Here is a 12,796-nt window from a genome sequence, read left to right as displayed (position 1 = left end):
TTATTAAAAAAACGAATTTTCCAACGAACCACAAGTACACTAAATGTGCTCATAATATTGAAGCCACATAAATACGGTTGAACGGCAGAAGTCAGCCATGACGTGCTCCATATCACTCGACCTAATTAATCGATAAAAATCAAGTACAATAACACTACAAATGAAACAGAATTACATTTTTAAGCCCACTTATGCCGTAATTAATTGACAGACTTACGGATTTAATCCTTTAAAATATTTCGCGAGGACGCGCCCCGCTACGTTTCGTATTTATTTTATTTTGCCCGCTCATTATTTCGATGCGGTGCTTGTTACTCACCGCCATAACGAGTTTTTTTATAATATTTTTATCCCTAACGAATGTTTCCTCTTAAACCTTGTTGGTTTTTTATCAATTAATAATTTAGCGTTAACTATTTCTTTCTACTACTACTACTTTTGGCAATATCATAAATCATTGTTAAGTAAGCTCTATAAATACACCAAATTACCTTTAATATAAATGGTATAAATCAAATATATCGCGTGACCAACTGGTATTAACTTAGTTACCTATAAAGCCAGTCCTTGTTCCTTTAATACTAACAATACTGATTGTTATAAAACTTTTTTGTTTGCTACGCATATGCTACGACGTAGCAAAGATTAATAACGTTGTTTGTTAATTAAATGGAATATTCAGCATTTTATATGTGTGATATTATGTGTCTTAAAACTCAGCTCATACTATGCCACAGAAACAGGTGTGTCTTAATAAATCGTCTGTAAAATATTTTTTCATCATTTTTAGCAACTCTCAAACATGGCTTATGCAAATTCAATGAATTCTCTCAGTTAATTGAGACGAGTGAAGTGCTATTATAAATTCATTCTATTATTCTTTGTGATGATTCTTCGAACAGGGAATTTTGTGACGTAATACAATGTAACGAAGGTTGACAATCCATTAAACAGAATTTTTGGAGAACCGATTAAGGTTTAAATGGAATTTGAGCAATGCGGGCTTTAAAATAGTGTCTAGATTTGTGGAACGTGGATTTGTTGAACTTTACTATGCTAATTTTCCAGTGTAACTGTCGCTAGTTTCTAATATTCACTAATATTAATCTGAGCGTCTGTAGATTTTTCTACTTAATTTTTTTAAATATTACATGTCATGTATCATATTTGACAAAATACTTATATGATTAATTTGAAATATTATTGAAACTATCGTATGAGTTAAAATTTTACGTTTACTCACAAATCGAATGATATCAAATATGTCTTAAACACTCAAAAAATTAAATTGTCTCTACTCAAATAAAGCCTTATTTCATTGGTGGTTTTGTACCAATGAAACAAAAGGTCCGGTCTTGTTCCTATTTGCAAGGGTCCGTCTAATTGGTTTCGTTTCAACATCTGGGGATTTTTGTACAAATGGTTGCAGTGAGCAATATGTTATGTTTGTATTGCATACTATATTTACACATATAAGTGTATGTATAAATATATATTTCTATTGTCTTGACATACTATATAATTAAAATATAATTTAAAGATATAAAAACGGTCAGTGAGCTCTATCCAGCACTAAAAATTAAACCTATAGGTACCTTGTTTGTTAAGTTAATGTAATTACTCGGGCGAGCTGTCACAGTCAGGAGAGAATTAGCAGCGGTTAGATTATTATTAGAATGGGTTGCTTGCTGTCAGATGTCGTAGGAGCTCGTATTTTATTCAAGATACCGTAAAACAAGGAGACGTCTGTGGTTTGGGAAACTTAATCTGCAAAGACACTTTGTTTTAGTGTCTTTCGTTAGGTATTCTATTTTGTAGGTGCATGCGGTGGATTTTCTTTCAAATCTTGATTCTTGAATGCCACATGATCCAGTCGAATTATTGAAAAAATTATATTTTAATTAATTTGAAATTGTAATCAGATCACGTATTCCTCAACATGTCTACGGTGTAGCATCTACACCCTATTTTCGTAGGCATTAGACACGTGTTGTAGCACCGCTACGATCATTAAAATAGTCGCGTAGCGCGTGACGATGCAAGTATTACGTGTAAGTTATGTCCATTGAAAATTAATTAATGTTATTTGAAATTGTGTTTCATCAACGATCTTATTAATAAATTAATTCAGTCAAACTACGTATACAAATTTAGCGGATATATCTGACTTAATTATGGTGGATATAATTGTTTACAAGTTGAGTTTATAGATGAGTGTTTATAACATAAAAGTAGAATCTCCTATCTGGTAAATAAACTTAAAGATAATAGCGTACCAAGTATGAAAAAGCCTCCAACGAACTTCTGAGCCCGCTAGTATTGACCCTCTCAATTGTAGGCGCCAGCTTTTAGTAACTCAGAAAATGTATAAGTAATCATATAGTAAGTCTTATTATTTAAATAAATTGAGCATTCACTTACTCACTCACTCATTCACTCTCTCACACACTTACTCATGCACACAATCAGGTGTGATGATAACGGTTCAAAAATAAAAAATAAAAAGGAAACGAACGAATCGGTTAAATAATGATATTTTAAGTAATTAAGTTTGTTATGGAAGAGCTGGGAACCCTAACACAGGTATATTTACTTAAAAGGGTTCCCAAATCTTACACTATGAAAAGAAAGATGTACCAACTTAAAATGAATAAAGACTTTTTATTATTATTATATTCATCATTGGTCTATAAATACAGAGCCCTAAATGAACCGAGGAAATCCTACGACATGGACTGCTATGGGCATCCTTTCTCTCTATCCTCATTTAAAATTATTCTTTAATTGAGATCTTTCTCCAATTTGATGAATATACTATAATTAATAATAATAATATGTTGTAAATCGTGTATTAAATACAGACGATAAATTTATTTTAGCGTCTGCATCCAGTATGCGGTCGTTTGACATGCAAAGTACAACAGTGTTGTATCATAAAAACACGTTCTTATCTCGAACATTAAATATTAATATGTCCCCTCGGTATAAATAATTCTGAACGGCAATCATTCTTTGATTTTCCGCCTTTGACGTCGAGTATTTGAAATATAGTCTGTGCGTCTGTGTGAATTAAAATAACTTTTCGCAAATTTAATTGTTGCAGTAATGTGCATGTATTCAAATATGTCATATAAGCAATAAAATACTTGTTATTAACTATTATTTGATTCGCTTGCTTCCATGTCTTTGATACATTGGTTTTTTAACTAAGACTACTATCTATAAAGAGGGAAGATTTTATCGTTTATTCTTTCCAAAAGTACTGGGCTGGTTTGGAAATTCTTTCCCCGTAAGATACCGTCGTTCTCCCTGATGATATGCTATGGATTTTTTTTAAGTGTAACCCAAGATATGAAAGCACCTACAAAAATCCTAAATCGCGTACGCTGCTGAAACTATTGACACGAAAACACGAAAATTTTTTTATCCGAAAATATTAAAGACTACACTAAAATATATATTCTCGGTCTTGTAACTTTGGAGTTTGTAAGTTTTCTTCAGCCGGATTTACAGAAACTTTTCTCCCTCTTGTACGCTAATGAACTTTTGCAGTTTCACAGAAATTCATGCACTTTGCCTTTACTGAAATTTCATATCTAGATTTTAAAAAGGTTAAAAGAACACAAAATAAAATCCCGATTTTGTGTACCAATGGATATTTTTACCAAGTGTAAAATTTACTTCTACCGTGAAAGAAAATCTGACTCTATTATAGAAAAGATTCTGAGTTTTGACTTATCACTGTCTCTTTATGTCATGTCCTTTGCTCCATGACACAAATATCGACAATTTTTTTTCAATAGTTAGTATTAATTAGTGAGAACATCATATAATTGCCTGACATGACACCACTCTGAAAGATATATAATAAATGAGAGTATATAGCATACTTTTTATAAAATATATTAATATGCTTGAAATGTTTCAACGAAAAGTCACGAAAATGGTCAGAGCACTTATGAACAAAGTTTATAATTACTATTTGAAAGCTCTTGATCTTACAGAACAAGGCAGTTAAGATGTAATCACTTCGAAACCTATAAAATCCTTACTGGCCTCTATAATGTTCCAGGAATTGAGGTGCTCTTTATATAGCGAGAACACTCATTTCAGGGATAGTTGAAACTAAAGACCACTCAATACAAAATGCCTAAAGAACTTTCTTCTACACAGAGTAGGCTGTCTGGAATTGGTATCCGGAAAGTGTAATTAGTGCACCCTCTTTGAACAACTTAAAACAGGTCGGATAATTTGTCCAAATACGCAGGCATCACCTTATTAAGGTCCTGCATGTTTATCTACATAATACGAATAATATATTTGGTTGAAGTATGCCAAACCTTCGTCACAAAACTTTGTTCTTCACAAAGGCTTTTGAACTCACTAGAAAATCTTAGTCTAATTTAACTTAAACAGTTTAGTCATGTGAAAATATAATCTCAGTTCGTATAAATATTAAACATGTAATTAGGACGAACTGCGTCCATACATAATTTCCCCCGACTCAAATGGGCACTTTATCAGCGGGGGCGTCATTGTCCTCGGAGCTGAGGGTTGCTACATTTAAAAATTTACAAAAGTTTATAAACTAATAAAATATTGGTCCCGTTGGTCGGTTTTTGAGTTGTATCAAAACAAATATGATTTCAAACATTTTTTATTAAAAATTATTCTATTATTAATAAACCTACCAACACTTACCCACATTTAATTTTTTATACATTAACTACACTTGCGCTTTTATTAAATTGTCCAGACATGCTCAGAAATCTATTTATGTCTTGCACAGATTGACATCATTTTTCAGCAAGGCAAATTTTTTTATTACAAGTAAAAATCTAGTAGTTGACGGCCCTAAATTCAACTCTATCCTAAAGTGAGACAGCAAATATGTCTCGCTCGAACAGATATAAATATCTCCGCATCGCACCTTCAATATAGGCCTAAATGTAAGTCGCATTTGTCTGTAATTATTTCTTGATTAAGTTTGCCTATCCTCGCTGATTAACACTATTTATGTAGTTTTAGGATCTGCTTTATGTTTAATAGTGTTTTGATTTATGAAAATATATCGATTTATCTATACTAATATTATAAAGAGGAAAGGTTTGATTTTTTGTTTGTTTGTTTGTATGAATTGAATAGGCTCCGAAACTACTTGGCAGATTTGAAAAATTCTTTCACTGTTGGAAAGCTACATCATTCCTGAGTGACATAGGCTATATTTCATTTTCAAAAAAATAGGCATCCTTACTAAAATTACGATAACATTAACATTTGTTTATTATTTGATACAATTCTAACAGATGGCGCTGAGTTAAAGGTAGTAGTTTGGCAAGACGACGTTTGCCAGGTCAGCTAGTGTTTAATATATGTTAGAAAAAGAGGAGGAACCCAGGGTTTCTATGCTCGAACTTACTAATTAATAGTATTTATAATTAATTAGTTTATACAGAAGATTGTATGGTGTGTTCCCCACAATTCGTATTCTAATTATCTAAGCTATGACTTTGAAAATCTTGTTTATAACACGATTGTCAAATTTGGCCAGTGTAATTAAGCGGGTAATAAATAATTGAGTTTAGACGATCAATCATAAGTCAAAACCACGGGAGACAAGCAACTGAAGGGGGCCTATTTGAACTCAAAATTATAATGGATACATTTTTAACTTTTGAGGCGTTTTGGACTAGTGGCTTTACCGTGCGAGTCTCATCCCCGAGGTCGTAGATTCGACTCCCGGCTGTACACCAATAGCCTTTCTGTCTATGTGCGAATGTAACATTCGCTGAAACGGTGAAGGAAAACATCATGAGAAAACCTACTTGTATCAAACGTTACGATGCGGGGCATAGATTGAATTATGCGTTATTGTTTGTATTATTTTTGACTTTTTGATACTTTACACCACGTAATTTACTCTTAAATGAAACAGTGGCAGAGGAATGCGAAAATAGAAGCGATATTAGTGGCAGGATCCAAAGTAGAAAATATCCTGTGAAGAGGCTCGCGGAACCCAATGATGGTTCTTGGAGTCGGAAGCTAGCTTAAGTTGTAGGCTTCAAGGTTATACTTTTAAGTATTTTTGTACAGTTTATTTTATTTATAATGCTCAAGCAATTACTTATTTAAAAGTATATTATAAAAACAGGTAGGATTAAGCAGTGTTTGTAAAAAAAATCTCGGAAATTATTGACATATTAAATATATTTATAAATATATATATTAGAATTATAACTATCATATCTCGTGCTATTGTAGTTCATAATTATTCTTTAACGAAAATAACATTACACGCAAGACAATTTCATTTTCTATATTTTCTTTGTTATGCGTTTTACGTTACATTAATATTTAGTACTCATAAATGATGCAATGAACGAAATCAAATTGACGACACTTTTCTTTTCTTTACAATTGTAGTAGTTAGAACTAAAAATAAAACACGAAACAATATTGTGTTATTGTGGTTTGAGGAAACCAATCACAGTGAAGCGAAACCTGCAATGGTATCGTCATTTTAAATTATGAGCTTTTCATATGTGAAGCCATTTACAATACATTAAAAATGTAATCCCCCAGCCTCATACGTTGACAATTCACCAATTTATATTGTAATTCCTGGTGACAAGCTGAATAATTCATTATGGTTTTATGTAAATTGACTGAAATACAACAATTTTCGTAGACGACAAGTAAAATGTCTTGCTAAAATACACGAAATATTTGGCGGATGATAGTTTGGTACATAGCACAGTAAGAACATGTTATATTTGCCTTTTAAAGTAATTGTTTTACTGCAACTTAACCTCTGTAAGATTTTTACACATTTCCCGATTATTATATTAAATTAAACTATTTAAATTATGTATAGTGAACGGGTGCTACTTGTGGTGACTGGTCGTGCTTGAATTTGAAATTCGTGTATGCAGTGGTATTAGTTATTTCCACTATGTATTTGCGTGTTGTTCCCACGATTATGTAAGTGCGTGCTCCTATTTTACCATGCCTACTGCTGATAGAGGACAAACCTTTGTTTACAATTTATTTTATGACTTAAGATGTCATATGGAACATGGTGTAATGGTTGGAGCTCATTAAAAACGTTGTGGAAAAGAAAAAACTGGGCGATTAAAAAGAGGGGCGGAGAGTTTATTGCCAGTTCTTGATTTGAGAACTGGTAGTAAATGTAAAGTTAAAATCATTTAATGTTTATTTCTTTTTTTGACGTTCATAAGTGTACATTGTGTTACCTACATGAATAAATGATTTAACTTAATTAGTATTTCCTTCGTAAACCACGTTAAAGAACGTGTGGTTTTATACAATTTTCTTGACTAATTTCATGTTAAAATAACATTTTATTTGCTGTATTTCAAATATTCAAACGCGAAGTTTCATATCCCCTAGGACGGACACAGCCGATGACACGCTTTTAGGGACTCGCGATGATTGATCGTATTGCTTGATAGAATGGAAAATGTTGGGGTATTTTGTATTTATTTAAAAAATATATTAAAGAATGTCCCGCCCGTCAACTTGTGTTCAGCAAAAATACTTTATTGGACGTAATTGTAATAGTCTGACAAGGTTTTAAATGGGATCACGAAGATTGGTTTTTGTTATTAAGAGAACCTTATATTTATTTTTTATTTTTATTTACAGATATATAGCAATTGAATGATAATAATACTTAGGCCTCATTTATTCCATGAATCACTTAGTGTATCTTTGCAGTGTTATAATACAGAATTGTTTTTTTAAGAACCTCTTATACAGTTTATGCATCTTCTAACTGGCTCCATCTCCTACCTTGCTTCCAATTTCCTAAATTCAGCAAATACCAAACGAATTACATAAGCTAATTTGTGTGTACTTATTTACACGCGTAAGATGTTTATCTTATTACACCAAAGTTGTACAACTTTGGTGTAATAAGATAAACATCTTTTTTTTAAAAAAAACTTCGTTTGTAGAAAAAATTACGCTAACCATAGAAAAAAGGTATTGAAAACATCGAAAGTTTTGTAATAAATAAAGTTTATTTAAACGTCACAAAAAAATGTTGACTATAGCTAACTTTAGGGTGTCGGTTTTGTGTGACGGTGTGCGCGCGCATCATAATTTACTCTCATCAATTTTCCCTAACGCGCAAAAATAAGTATAACTGCAATAAATTGTTACTTATACGTGATAAAACTGCAGCTCACAAACACATACAAAATGAATTTATTGAGACGTCTTATGATAATTCTGGAAATCGTCTTAAGACGCTAGACACGGCATGCCGTCACGAGAGGCGGACATACTTTCGGTGAACGTGTAATGAATTCGTATTAATTAAGATTGCTTCTCAATGCTTTGAGAAAATTTTCTTATATATGATTATGAATGAGGCGATTTACACTTCGTTGCTGCAGTACAAGTACAAAGAATGGCAGTTGTTTCAGACTACCACTGTGAGACAAGAAAAACTTAATTACTTAGACAAATGTAAAGGAACAAATGATGACATATAAGTAACATTTAATAATATAATCAGCGAAAGGGACATTAAAAAATGGCATAGTATATACGTGTAATTTTTTTACTGTCTGTTACTAAGATTTTTATAATACTAAAAATGATCTTATGTGATGTTATCAAGTCAAAAATCATTATTTATGTAGATAACACAATGTACACTTATGAACGTCAAAAAGGAGGTCGTATAGCGCCAGGCATAATTGTCAAATCTTAAATATTTTTGACATACGGGAGTCAGACTAGGCGCTCAGTAGTAGTAGTAGTATGGGTATGATTCATGATACGATTAATGATGATTAGACATTAAAAAGTCTTTTCCTCCACAATTTTCTCACAGTAAAATTAATATTGTTAATGTTTTGGCGTGTTTATCTAAATAAATAATAGTCAATACTGGGATATACGAATGCTGTCGAGATCTGATATGAATCCTTTCATGTCGCCGCCACAATGGTCCGAAGCGGTGTATACCGATAAAATCTTGTTCATCGCAAATGCATTAGTTTTGCTAAGTAAAATTTCAGTAATTGATGTGTATATATATAAAATTAAGTTAAAAAAATAGCCATTAAAATGTGTCTGTATATCTTATACACACAAACAGCAGCAGTGCAGTGTTAGCTTCAGTTTGCGACTCTCATATCTGGGGTAGTAGGTTCGATGCCCGGGTGTGATGTTCTTTGTATGTACACAATTAACACCAAGGAAACCGGTTTGCGTTAGACCCAATCCGCTGTCTGTCAGGCATAGAAGGTTAATCATCTATTTGCCGTTTGCTTTTTGCGAAAAGAAATGATTATAGAACAGATACAGAAATCTGAAGCTCACATCTAAAAAGTAGGTCATCATACATAATACCTGGCCCGACATCTTTGTTTTATCCTACAATTAATTAAATAAAAAAAACTCCTTTCAAATATATACTCAAAGTAAAGATAAAATATCACAGAATAAATAATAAGATTAATGTCTAAAATGTTGCGAAATTTATGTGATTATACAATTAACTTTATTGTTAATGGCCGCCGACGTTTTAATTACACTGTTCTAATTTATTTTTATTTAAAAGTGAATTATGTGTTACCTTCAAAGGATTCTAAAATACATAAGCAAGACTAGCTTTTAATATGTTAATGGATTCTGTTATGTGTTAGGAAATTAATTGTGGGTATAGAAAATTGTCATTGTCCTCCATGTAATGTACCATCCCGTCCCGGAATGCTCCATAGTGCCTGATGATGCCCCCGGTATGTATGCCGTCAGTGACGTCAGATACTTTAACGAAACCTTTCAACGGAATTAATTCTGTGGATCGAGATCTAGATCGAGGGATTTCTCTCGGCTCAAAGGATTAAATTCGAATTCGATTATTACACCATTTAGTTATCCCAATATCGTTTCGGCGGCAGATCATGTGAATAAGATTTCTACAAATAAGTATGCCCTAAACCATTATTATTATTATTAAGGCTTTATTAATCCATGCAACAGTAAACAGTTAGTTTACATTCCTTAATATTAATATTAGTATAAGTTTTAAACAAAATTTAAGTTAGATTTTTTTTCTATTTGTTTCGGCCCTTTTTAGTGTGAAAGCCTCCTCCATATTTTTCCATTTTTCCATTCCTTTCCGTTTCGTTGTCTAGGGCAACATTCATCCAGTTTTAACCCGCTGGTTCTATGATGTCATCTGTCCATCTTTTCTTTTGTCGTTCTATACATGTCAATCTGGTAGGTCCAGCCCATTTCGTTGTTTCAAGTGTCCATCTTTTATCTCGTGCTCTAGCAACATTACCTGCCCATTTCCATTTAAGCCTTAGCCTAGAGCTTGGTCAAGTGCATCTGTATCTGTTTTTTACGGATGTCTACATTTCTTGTTTTGTTTATTCTCCTCAATTTTAAGATACTTCTTTTCATTGCATGCTGACAAGACAGGATTTTTCTAGTTGTTTTCTTGCTGAAAACAGCTGTACAAGCTGGAACCATACGGTTTTATAAATATGTTTTCATTATCTTAATATATATATTTCTTGTGTGCGTGTGTATGTGACTGAACTCCTCCTAAACGACTGGACCGATTTAGACGAATTTTTTGTGTGTATTCAAGGGGATCTGGGAATGGTTTAGATTCACAATTTTGTCCGCTGGACAATGTTTTTTTAATTAATTTTCAATTTATTAGTTGTTGTTGATTTTCGAATGTTTTGGATCCGACAGACGGCGCAGCGCTACCATCGCAGTGTCAAATTTTAAATAATATTCGAATTTTAATTTTAGTCTGTCCCGAAATTTAAAAAAAGTTTTGTTATCATTGTATTATATCGTGTGTGACCATGTGCTGGATCGTTAGATTTTGTCATAACATTAGAATAATAATTTTCATCAAAATGGCTTATTAAAAATTGAAATTTTGAAATTAAAGACGTGTAGACAGGACAACGTCTGTCGGATCCGCTAGTATTATATATAAAAATGTCTACGGATTCGCTGTATATTTAAAATAGTATTACTTCTTTGCTTAGTATGAAAAATGGAAACAGACTGCATATTGCGGATAAAGCTTAAGCTTTATACAAAGTAAAGACCATGTTCTTGAATAACTAAGGGTATTATTGAAAACCTCAAAATCCTTTACGTACAGACGGGCCCAGACAACTTAGTATTATACTGGCATCATATCAAAGCTTGTAAACTTCATTAATATTAGCGATCGTTCAGTATTGATATTTTATACAGATTGATAGAACTCAATTTAAATTGGGTACAATATCTCAGTAGTCAAGTTGGATCGCCATTAATTTGGGTGTTACAAAATACCAGAGACAGTTATCGTTATTATCTGTGGACCGAATGCTGGAGCCAAAGTGTTTTGTATTGTTTAACATTAATAAAGCTATTTAAATCCTATTAATTTAAGCGCGTAAACGTACATGTTCCTAAGTATAAGTTCCTGTATTTTCTAGATACTAGTATTCATTGTTTTACTAAAACATTTCAATAAATTATTAGGGTACTTTCGAGTTAAAATGATTCCCCTACTACTACTTACGTACTAATTTCCATGACAGTGAGACTCTTACCGGCTAAGACCACCGGTGTCACTCTACCGGTGTCACTGTATGTCACTTCTTAAATGTCAACTGTCAAAAATTGTAGGTGTTATAAAACTAATATTTATTTAACCGCCATCTAGTGATGAACCATCGAACATGGTTTTGTGGTGAGGCGTGGACAAAGAAGTAATTAATTGAATGGCTAGACGTGCCCGCTCCCTTTGTGCATAAATTTATCTCAACATATCGTTGTTTGTGTTTATGTCTGCTCGCTGATGCATTAATTTTATTACTGTGGTCTACCAATTACCATTTTGAATGAAAAGCCGTTCTTTCGTATAATTTCTGTAGTTTTTCTCCGACACACTTTGTTGAGCATGATGCATAGTGAATTTATAATTTAGTTCATTTTGTTTAGTATAACTTAAAGTGTTTATCTCCTAAAAGGCATCGCACTTGGAGACCGAATGGCTTAAACCACCGCCTAAAGGTCTTAAAAAGAGAGCTTTCATCGATTTTGCCTTGAAACAAATAAATTAAGCCCAATTCATGTTTTTTCACTTCGATTATATGCCGAAGTTTGTATTGTTTTGAAATAAGTGCAGTATAATTAGCATTATTGCTTTCAATTGGTTGCAGGCTCAACTCTGAAAGCTGATCGTGTAGTTTTATTGTTATTTCCCTTTTCTGGTTCCTAGAACGTGTATTGAATGTTAACAAGCCTCTGTGTGAGAGTTCGAAATAGCCAATACTGTTACGTGATAGTACTGTTCTTTACTGAGTTTTAAAATGCACTCAAAATTGCTTTTCTGTTACTAGTATATGCTTGAGGCTTCACTCAATGTAACTAATAAATGGGAGAATCTAACACACATTTTGGGTCCAAGACTTGCGGGTTTGCTCGTGACTATTATGTAACACATTTTTCATTTAATTTAAAAGTATGTGTCGTATAAAGTAAACTTTATATTTTGTCACTAATTGAGTGGTGCGTCAAAAACATTTTTTTAAATATTTTAATTAATGCATAGTATAAAATTGAGACTTAATTAATAATGATTATTTAATCGTTCCGATATGAGTTTCACGACAAATAACCTACATTATGGACTTAAAGGGCTTTACGCAAAACGGACCAAAATTTGAGTCTAGTTGCGGAAATTGAGCCCACCTACCATGCCATACTATATGGACTTAAACTATTTGAGAATTTGACC

At 32.5% G+C, this 12,796-nt stretch overlaps 1 protein-coding gene across 6 annotated transcripts in view; it reads left to right on the top strand.

The window, feature by feature from the left end:
- The window catches only part of LOC110999109 (stress-activated protein kinase JNK), an 82,291-nt gene that overhangs the window by 24,529 nt on the left and 44,966 nt on the right, over positions 1–12,796 (top strand). The gene's annotated exons all lie outside the window — the stretch shown is intronic.

Source organism: Pieris rapae, chromosome 21 (genome assembly GCF_905147795.1).
Source record: "Pieris rapae chromosome 21, ilPieRapa1.1, whole genome shotgun sequence".
NCBI lineage: Eukaryota > Metazoa > Arthropoda > Insecta > Lepidoptera > Pieridae > Pieris > Pieris rapae.
This window is presented reverse-complemented; position numbering and strand designations above follow the sequence as displayed.